Raw genomic sequence first — 8,199 nt, 5'->3', positions numbered from 1 at the left:
TATGCACACCTCTAAGCATACTGACCAGCTTAGATCTGGCGTCTCGCTGCCACCATCCAGATTTCTGAGTTATCTGGGAAAACTCTGTCTTCCCCCAAAAAACCCCTTTCCCTCCCTGGGTAGCCTTGAGAGACTCCTCTACCAATCCCATGAGGAACACTGATCCAAATCTCCCTGTGATCTTAAAACAAGGAAGAATTATTCTTCACCCTCCCTTTTCCCCCCCACCAATCCCTGGGGAGTCCAGTTCAATTCCCCTGGACTGAAACAGGGAAAAAATCAATCAGGTTCTTAAAAAGAAGGCTTAATAATGAAAAAGAAAGGTTAAAAGAAAAAAAAACCTCTGGAGCACAGCATACAGTCTGAGATCTCACAGAGAACAGATTTAAAACACAGGATGTTCCCCTGGGCAAAACCTTAGTACACACTAGGAATACCCAAATTTTGATTACTCCCCTAACTTGACAAAGACAAGTTACAAAGAAAATAAACATATAAACCTATTAATTCTTTCTTAAAACTTACTATGTCTGAGATAGAGGCTGGTCCTTGCATCTTTTATACTCCGGCTGAAACTGAAACTGACTCTAAACAAACGAAAACTTCCCTCCTTCCTTTTGAAACATTCTTGTCCCCATTGCGGTTCCTCTGGTCAGGTGTCAGGTAGCTAAGTGAACTTCTTAACCCTTTCAGGTAAAGGCTATAACCCCTAACTATCTGTTTTATGACCAGCTGACAATGGATTTTGGCCGGTCTAAACCCCCTTCCTGAAAATTAGATTAGGCTTATCAAAACAGATAGCTAAGGGTTAATGTTTCTTCACCTGTAAAGGGTTAACAAAGAGAACCAAACACCTGACAAGAGACCAATCCGGAAACCGGATTTTTCAAAGCTTAAGGGAGGGAATTGGGTTTTTTTCTTGGTCTTGGGTTATTTTCTGTTCTGTGCTCTCTCAGCTATGAGAGGATCTATTTCCAATCGTTCTTATCGTCTGTTTCCCATTGTAAGTACAAAGTAGCAAAAGTATAATCTTTGAAATTGTTTTGCTGTATTTGCATCTGTGTATCTGGCTGGTGAAGTCTTTACGTGTATTTGGCTATAATACTTAAATTGTATTGTTTTTGGGTAAGGCTGTTACTCTTTTCTATTGTTTATTCATTTTATAAGGAAAGCCTGAATCTTAACATCTAGGTTACAGAGAACTGTTATTCTATTCTTTCTTTCTTTTTTTATAAAAGTTTGGCTTTTTAAGACCTGTTGATTTCTTTTTCTAGTTGACCCACCAGGAATTGGTGGAGAAAGGAAGAACACGGGGAGGGAAAAGCTGCTCTCTGTGTTTAACTCTCCTAGTGTCCCATGGCGGGAAGAAGCTACGGGAGAGAGATAGATCTTTCGTTTCCTTGTCTTTGGGGTGTCTCTTTGGAAAAGAGAGACATACTTCTTGTATTGTGATGTAAAGAGTTGCATCAGTCACTCTCAGTTAGTACCAGAGAGTAAAATCTGGTGGGAGAGAGGTGGGGGAATGGTTCTTTCCCTTTGTGGTAAGACTCAGAGCCTTAGTTTGAGGGTCCCCCAGGGAAAGTTATTGGGTGAGACCAAGATAAGCAAGACACTGGAAATTCTGGCTGGTGGACAGCGAGAACAGATCTAAAGCTGGTAAACCTTAGAGGTTCATGATAGCTTCTCAGTTTATGAACGCTAAGGTTCAAATCTGAGTTAGGAAGCTATGATAAGGCTCCTAAATCAGTTAGATTTGCAAAAGCTGAGCACAACAGCACCTTTTAAATCTGGCCCTTCAACAGGTCCAAATGCTTTCTCCCCTTGGCAAATGTTGATTTTCACTGATAAGTGAAAGCCAATCTCAGCTTTCATCTGTGAATGAAGATGAAAATTTATAAGCAGGACTTCCTAGTGAAGCCAGAGCTGAAACTTCCAAAGCCCTGAATGGAGGTGCAGAAGGCTGAGGAATACTTTATTCCCTTCCAATTCATTGTAGGGCTAGTGGCAATCTTCCTCATGTGCATGAGACATAAAATCTCTCTACCTAGAAGAAAATATTAAGCATTTTAAAACAGTGCTTTTGTTTTACTAGATTAAAATTCAGAACTTTGTCACAATATAAGAAGATTCCAAGACATGACTTTTTATTGAACTTTCTTTTTTAACTTTCTTTTATGCTTTGAACCAATATTGTAACATGCAATTAAAACTGCATTGTACTTACAAAGTACGCACAAGGAAACTCACGGATATGTTCTATCTTATTGAGGTGAAATTTTCAAGAGTGCCTATGGAGTTAAGTACCCAACTCCTATTGAATTCCAAAGGAGTTGAGTGCTTAATTCCCTTTAGGCTCTTTGAAAGTGTCAGTCAAAGATTTTGTTTCTTTCTTTTACTTCAAATGAGAAAACTCCATTGTCGCTTGTTTAATTGAATTTAGCCAGATTCTTCATAATCTTGCCGAGAAGAGCTGTTTAGTCTGTTTTCAGGATCTATGCATTCATCTGACCTCCAGAATAACAGAATAATAATTTGTTTCATTTCTGAGTAAGATTTTCTAAATGTCCCTCAAACACCATGGTGAGAGATAGACTATCAAGGGACCTCAGGAGATCATCTAGTCAACCTTGGTCTGCTCAAAGCAGGACCTATCCCAGACAGATTTTTGACACGATCCCTAAATGCCCCCTCAAGATTTGAATTAACAACCCTGGGTTTAGCAGATCACATTCAAACCAGTGAGCTACCCTTCCCAATAGACAGATACAGTCAGAATGGAAATCATGCATTAATTTTAATAGTAAGAGTAATTAACCATTAGAAACAATTTATTTCAAGGGTCATGGTGGAATCCGTCACTGAAATTTGAAATCAAGATTGGATGTTTTTCTAAAAGATCTGCTCTAGGAATTATTTTGAGGACTTTCTATGGCTGGTGTGTACTGGAGGTCAGATTAGATATCACAATGGTCTCTTCATGTCTTGAAATCTATGATAGATAGATAGCAGACAGACAGATTCCTTAACTAAAGTTCAGTGCATGTAGACATGCAAGTTAAGATCAGAAAATAATTGACCCATCTCTAGTTAAAATAATTTTTAAAGAGATAAAAAGTCATCTTCAGAGCTTTCTTGTGGCTGGCTAATACTGTGCACTAAAAAGCTCTTCAGAGCTATGAACTCCTGTTCTTCACGACTATATACAATGGGGTTAGCATTGGTGTCACCAGTTGTAACACCAAAGAGATGACTTGTTGAGCCACAGAGGGTGGTCTGAGGAGACGTACCACATACATTGCAATCAGAGTCCATAGAATGTGCTAACAATGATAAGGTGAGAGGAGCAGGTGGAAAAATGCCTTTTGCCTCCCACTGTCGAAAGGGATCCTCAGGATGACCCTGAGAATGCAAATGTAGGATGTCAGGATTAAGAGGAATGGATCAGTGATACAGCTGAGAGAAGGAGAAAAGCATGATCTCAACCAAGTAAGTATCAGAGCAGAGAGTGTTATCAGGGATTGTAATATCACAAAAGAAATGGTCAATCTCATTGGGCCCACTGAAATAAATATGAAAGCAAACAATGGATTGATGTGTCCTACGGAAGCCACTTGCCCAGGATCCAACTGATAACTGAGGAACCTTGCTGTTCATGAGCGTCATGTAATGCAGCGGCTTGCATATAGCAATATCGATCATATGACATGAATGAGAAGGAGACATATCAGCAACAGCCCAGTGCACACAAAGCATAAAATTGCATCATGCAACCTGTGAACGATATAAAGTTATCCTTGGTTACATGCCAAACAGCAACCTGGGGACAAGATGTCTTAGCATACCAGATTTCCAAGAAGGATAATTCCTAAAAAGAAGTACATAGGCGTGCGAAGACTGCAATCAGTCAACACCGTAATTAAAATAAGGAGTTTCCAATTATTGTCACAAGGTAAGTAACTAAAAAGACCAAAAGAGGACAATCTGGAGTTTTTCAGAGCTTGAGAATCCCACAAAGTATGAATTCGTGTTGACGTGTTTGACTTCTACAATCCACCAGATGAACTTTCCCTTAGAAAATAAATGATAGTATAATTACTCGATTTAGGCTTGGCAGAATTCCATTGTTATTATTGTATGATTCTGACAGATAATATTATTTTAAAATGTTTTTTAAAATATTTATCAATTTAAGATTTTCACAGTTTTTAGAAATTATGGGTGGTGGCATCAGACAATAATTATGTAATCAGCTGATGTGAGGGTCAAAAGTTAAGCTTTATAACGTTAAAACACTAAGTGTCAATATCATATGTTAAAATATACAAAGTAAAGAGCAATAAATCAAACTCTTCAATAATTTCAAGACACATTTTTCTTACTTTGCCTATTTGTAAATTGATATTATTATCAATGGAAAATATTTTTTTCATTGTTTGTTGTTTGTACTGGGAAATCAAAATGTACTGATATTTATTGATAAAAAGTCTTATCTTTCCCAGCCTGTACATATTGCAGTAGTACGTGTTCCACCTAACCATCAGCAGAGCCCCATTGTGTTAGCTTCTGGAGAAAGACATAGTAATAATATATAGTCTTTAGTCTGGCAAAAAAAATTTCCCTGGAACCTAATCACCCCTATTTACATTAATTCTTATGGAGAAATTGGAGTCCCTCAACATCGTTTCCCTTAAAGTAGCATTTTTCAGGAACATAACTACAATGTTAAGCAAGGAGTTACTATATAGAGAGAGTCCATTTCAAACCCTTAGGAACAAAAGAAACTTCAAATGTTGAGATTTTTCACAAGAGTAGATTTACAATTTTTATATACTTCCACTTGCAATGGGCAAAACTCCTTATCTGAGTTACTTGTAATTACATTGGAATACCCATTTTCTTGCATACTCATTTTTAGCACTACCAGCTCTGCTTTAAAACTCAGACATTAACACCCATGTAAAGTAATTGCAAAGGGCACAGGTGTAATTGAATGGAAGGTACAGCTAGGTTGCTTTCTACACTTATGTTGTAAAAGTTGAAAATCTGCACAAATTGCAAGACAGCAATGCAAAAAAAATCGTCATAAAGGAATTGGTCCTCAGGAGGACTTAACTTTGAATCTATCCCTCTAAAAGCAAACACACAGCTCAACTTAAATGACTATATCTGCCTGTTGGAAGTAGCAGTAGATTCATATAAGCCACTAGAATAGATACAGCCCAGTAGTGTGTTCATGTGGGCTGAAGAAAGTAATTGATGTCCAGGCATGGAATTTGTAGAATGTGTTGGGATGCATCATTGAACTTGGGGAGGTAGGCTCATGTTTAGGTGTGGAGGGACTTCAATGTAGCTATGCCAAGGATTGGTGCCAAATGTTTCTGCACCCTTTCTACATGTGATCACTTGGCTACAGGTTTTATATTGCAACAACCTACATAATATATAGGCAGTGAGATTAGGAGAACATCCAATGGCACACAGAGTAAGTAAAACATGAAACTAAGACCACCATTGAAACAAAGGTACCCACATTTTGAATATGAGAAGAAGGCATTGCACTGACAGATCAGATCCCATTGAAATTTTGAAAATACCAGCATTCACGAGGAGTAGGATCAGGACAACATTTTCAAAGTTCACTAAAGGATTTTGACATAATTCCCATTATAATTCATGGAAGCTGTATATCTAAACACCTTATTTGGTTTAAAAATCTCAGTGGTGCATAGCTGGGTACCTTAGCCCCCTCCTAGGAATATAAATAAGAATATAATTGACATCACTTGAGGATCTTTGGCCAGAATTTCCATGATATCTAGGTGCCTACTGCCTATTGGGATTTCAAACATGCTATGGTGCTTAAACACACCATTGAAATCAAATGAGTTTTGATGCCTAGGTGCATTTGAAAACACAATGTGGCATAAATTCTTTTAAAAAATCCCATCTCTTGCATTTGAATGTGATTTCTTTCACAGACTCGGGGTTTGACTGACTATAGTTATGATCTAAACACCCAAATCCAATCAAATGGTGCATATGTTTACCTTTCATTTCTCTTTAGTAATATCCTCTCCGTCTTCATGGACATTCATTGGCTACCTTAGGGCTTCTGCTGTCCTTTTTTTCCTATGTACTCCTACCATGACTTGATGACTTGCCAAACATCTTCTTGAAAGAATGTGCTAGGAGTGGTCTCCTATTACAAACTTTTACAAGGGTACTATAGTCTCCTCTTGTGCTAAATCCTTTGGGTTAATTACAATGATTATATCTTTGAGTGTATTTTATATAATAATACAAATTAAGATTCTAATTTCAAAGGGAAATTTTGTTATTTTGTTTCACTGGCACTACCAGGCAAAAGCTCAGTTTTCCTCGCAAAGATTTATTTTTTCTCAAAAAATTGAGAACCCAAATCAGAGTTTTTTCACCAGAAGATGATTTTGTTCATTTTTTTTCCATTGTGGTTGGGCCCAAAATTTTGGCTTTCAGCATTTTCCTCCTCATTTTTCTTTAGTTGTCATCTGCACATTTCTTGGCTTTCAAGTTTTTTTTGTTGGACCACACATTTGAAATTTTCACTAGAGGTGTTGATTAAAATGAAAAATATTATTATATATTTTCAGCAGAAAAATAAAACATTCTCACAACAAGTCCACTCAATGATACTTTGTATGCATATTCCAGTCCCAGCAGACAGTGGGTCTGATGCCTGACTCTACAAAGCCAATGGATTTTCAATAAATAAGACTGTAAACCCTTCCTCTCTATAGTTGATATACTCTTCAGGATAAGGGATTGTGTCTTCTTAAGTGTTTACACATCACCAAGAACAAGGGACTTGGTGTTGATTGTCATCTCTGGATGTTTCTGTTATATCAATCAATCATCAAACACCACCAACAAGACCAAAATCAGGTCTTGTGACTGCATCTTATTATGTGAGGCAGAAGCTGATGTTCACATTGGGGGTCTGAGAGGACAGTGGCTGAAATTACTCAACTCTCATGGATTTACCTATAATGAAGAAACAGGAAGACAAAAGAAAAAAGGAAATATTGTCTCAATGAGGAATTAAGGGTAAAAAGCACCTCCAGAGATCAGAGCTCTAGAAAAGAATGTATGATTCTACACTGCAATAAAAACACCGTGCATTCTTGTGTCTGCTGATTGAATTGTGGGGCTCAGGTCCGGACTGTAAAACTGCAGTGTAGACTTGGGGGGCTCAAGCTGAATCCCAGGCTCTGGGAAACCAGCACCCTCACTGAGTCCCAGAGCCTGAGCTGTAATCTACCTTGCAATTATATCCCCAAGCTGAGAACCAAGATTCCATCACTGGCATAGGCACTAGAAGTGTTTATTGCAATGTAGAAATACATATAGATATCTACGGAGATATCACTCAAGACAATTTTTAAAAGCATTAAGGCCCTAATGGATTTTCAAAGCCATCTAAACTAAACCCAATGAGATCATTGACTGGGACTCAGAGGCCTGGATTCAGTTCTGGCTCAATCTCCACTCCCAGTCGACTTGCTCCTAACTGAAGAAGCACTTGGATTGCGATTTTCAGAGGTCTAATGAGTTACCACCATTATATTCCAGTGAGAGTTGGGTGCCTTTGAAAACTCACCTACAAGGAAATCTTAACGTTTAGACACCTGGGAGGTCCTTTGAATCACAATGGGACCACTCATGCACTTAATTATATTACATGCTTTGATGAACTGGGATCTTCATTCTCTGGTGAATTTTAAGTTATGAGGCACCTAAAGGAGAGAGAAGGCACCTACTGACAGATTTACTCACCAGACAAGTGTGTAATGGATTTTTAATAAGACCATACAAAGGCCACTGGGTCAGCAAATGGTCCATCTAGCCTACTATCCTACCTTCTGATATGGCCTCTGCTAGGTGCTTCAGAGGGAGCAAAGAACAGAACAGACAATTTATCAAGTGATCCATCTCCCATCATCAGTCCCAGGCATCTGGCAGTCAGAATTTTAAGGACACTCAGAGCATAGGTTGCATCCTGACCATCTGACAATAGCATGATGGACCTAACTCCAGAACTTATCTATTAGTTTTTTAATGTAGTTTTACTTTTGGCTTTCACACACCCTGGCAAATGAATTCCACAGTTGACTGTGTGTCTTCTGGTCAAGTTCCAGGCCAAAACTTCAGAAGAGAGAAAAG

This window comes from Chelonoidis abingdonii, chromosome 14, assembly GCF_003597395.2.
Source record: "Chelonoidis abingdonii isolate Lonesome George chromosome 14, CheloAbing_2.0, whole genome shotgun sequence".
In the NCBI taxonomy this organism is placed as follows: Eukaryota; Metazoa; Chordata; order Testudines; family Testudinidae; genus Chelonoidis; species Chelonoidis abingdonii.
The sequence above is the reverse complement of the archived record's forward strand: the minus strand, read 5'-3'. Positions refer to the sequence as shown.